Below are 2,905 nucleotides of genomic sequence, written 5' to 3'. Positions count from 1 at the left end.
TTCTCAGGTACCCTTTCCTCTTGTGATGGTGGCAGTTATTTCTTCACCTCCATGAAATCTACTCAAAAGCATTTAGTGACCAGAAGACAGTGAAGGGGAACTGCCCATGCCTCCATCAAAGAGGGCCAGAGTGAGAGTATCATGCAGGAAGCAAAGAGAATCATGCAATTATATTTAATTGCAAAAGACATGCAGGCCATATGCTTCAGAACATCAATAAAGGAGCTTGGTTTAGTTTTCTGGGCTTGCCAAAGTGAATAGGGATGGGAATATGACCAGTGGCATTGATCACTCTCTTCATTCTCATAATTTTCCTCTTTCTGATCATTTTACTTTCAAAGTGGGAAACATGGCATTATGTGACCCCCTGGGTTCGAATCCGCCATCATATTGACAATTTCCATTAATATTTGAGAATTTCACCCTTTTTTCTACATTGCAGTGGCTTGCTTGGAGTCATGTGGCAATTGGTGGCAAAGTTAATTGCAATCCCAACATTTTTCCTTCTCTGCCTCACTTCTTATAGCCCAAGCCGTCACTGTAAATCTTATCTACTTGGAAAAATGGGCAGCTATGGGCACACTTGGTATACTTGGTAAAAACTGGAATGAGGTTTTGGGGCATTTTGTGTTTTTTGAAGTTCTGATGCTACTTAAAAGATTTTGGTTTTCAAGTTTCAGGCTTGGATATTAACATCACACTTTTGTCTTTTCAGTGGCTTCCTGTTTACTGATAAAAATTTAAAAATGCATTTACTCAAATTTTAAAGTAATACAAAGCTTATTAAAGAAAATTGTTAAAAATGCACTATGAATAAAGACTAAATTAATCTCACTACTCATGAAGAACCAATGTTAAAAATGTGTGCCCTGTTTTCTTATTCATTTGTTTTCTGTCATCACATGCAGATATAAAGTAACTCTTTGCATGTTGCTACTACTGCTTTTAGGATCTCACACACCACTATGGCTTCTCCTTGCTTCTTGACTTCTGGTGTAGTCTCTGAGTGAACATCGGGAAGAAAAGTGTATGCTCTTGATGGCATGCATGGGTGTTTTTGGCTTTGTGTTTGGACAATTTAAAAATAGTGTTAATATTCAATTGAGAAATGACTGAAAAATGTTTTCCTTGATTTAAGTGTCTGACCCGGAAAGCGAAATCTGGAGAAGGATATTTTTGCTTATGTTTTTTTTTCAGATGGGTAGGGTTGATTTATTTCATGAGACAAGGGTAACACATCTCTTTTTCCCCTCCTCTTTCCAATTCTATTGGTCTTGTAGTTGGAAGAAAGTTCATTCAGCTTACAAGTGTCTTTGCAGAATGTTCAGTATAGTTTTGTGTTTTTGAACTGTTAGTTTTACCTCCTCTTTTCCCTTGCGGTTTTGTATGGAGATTGAAAACAAATTTGGTAGGAGCTTTTCTAAAAGCTCCTAACGAAATCCTCATGGCTTCTAAATTCAAGACTAGACTTGTCCTTCCTTCTTCCTAAAATATTTCTGCGACTTAAATGTGCCAAGCACTGTGCAAAGGATGCTATGATGAGAAAAATGCATTTCCTGTCCTTTGAGAGCTCACTAGCCATCCAGCAGAGCAGATCCATAATAAACTGGGCAGGAAAGCGTATGAGATGCTTCAGGCTGCCTTGGGGAGCCATAACAGGGGAAGATTCATGCTGCAGAAGACGGAGTGGGAAGTTGAATTTGTCAGGTTGGCACGGGGACACGGGAGGGAGGCCCTTCCATACACAGGGAGTCTGAGGGGTTGGGGGGTCGCTGTTGAGTGAGCAAGTGGGACTCAGGTGATGAAGTTATTGGTGGTCCTGGCATGGCAAAAAATATAAGTATTTAAATGTTGTTGAAGTAAAAAATGTGTGAGATGAGGGTGTAGGATGCAAAGGGAAGCCTGTGGATGGAAACCTTCAAATACTGTATTGAAAATCATGAGAAAGAGAAGGAATGTCAATGTGAGGCTACAGTAAAGTCAGGGAAAGGAGTTCTGGAAGAAGGAAACAGCTGGTGGTGTCAGCAAGGGCAGAGGCCACGGAGCCACGGGCCTTGGTGGCACTGGTGAGCTTGCATGAGAAGCCCTGAATGTAGAAGGGGCAGTGAGGAGGGAGGAGAGGGAGAGGGGACTGCTTCTCTGTGAGTGGGAAGATTTTTGGCAACCAGGGCCTCGGGGACATGAGGAAGTCAAGGAGGGAGGTGTGTGGGGTCAAGAGACACAGATCCGGACACATCCCAGCATGCATCCCTCCCTCCCACAGGGCCTTCACGCAGCTCTGTTTGTTTATCTTGGGAATAGCGATGCCTGTTCTCTTAGAAAAACCTCTGCTAGAATTTGTTTTACAACTCAGTTCAACACATAACCATTTAGGTGGAAAATGTGCAAAAAATGAGAAAGTTTTGCAGGAAACTTTCTTCTTTAGAAAACATGTGAGTGAATATGACTGAGTCAGTAATTGCGATAATGAAAACAAGAAAGTTCTGTTTCTCTTTCCCTATTTCACGTCAGCTTTGTTTAGACCAATGTGTCCTCCACATCTTCCCAGAGAAGGAAATGTAGGCACCTACTCTCAACCAGGAAGTCAGAAGGGACTGGAGATCAATGGAGGCCACAAGCTCTCCTCACAGTGGCACACACTTGAGCTACTGTGACCTCTACCCTTAAGGCCAGAGAACTGGAATACTATTTCTAGAATAATTAATCAAACAAAACCATAACTGTCACAATGATAACAATAGGAAAAAGTGCACCCGTGCAGATTCTCACTTTGTAGATAACTAATGCCTTGTACAATTATTTCAAATAATTGTAGAATCTGGATCATATCTCTGCTTTTATGAATCTCTTCTGCAGGATCCTTGATAAAAAGTTTTCTTTTGCCTCCTTTTATGGTCTCTGTAAA

The sequence above is a fragment of the Colobus angolensis genome, unplaced genomic scaffold (genome assembly GCF_000951035.1).
Source record: "Colobus angolensis palliatus isolate OR3802 unplaced genomic scaffold, Cang.pa_1.0 Scaffold53, whole genome shotgun sequence".
Lineage (NCBI taxonomy): Eukaryota > Metazoa > Chordata > Mammalia > Primates > Cercopithecidae > Colobus > Colobus angolensis.
Note: the sequence above shows the minus strand (reverse complement) of the source record.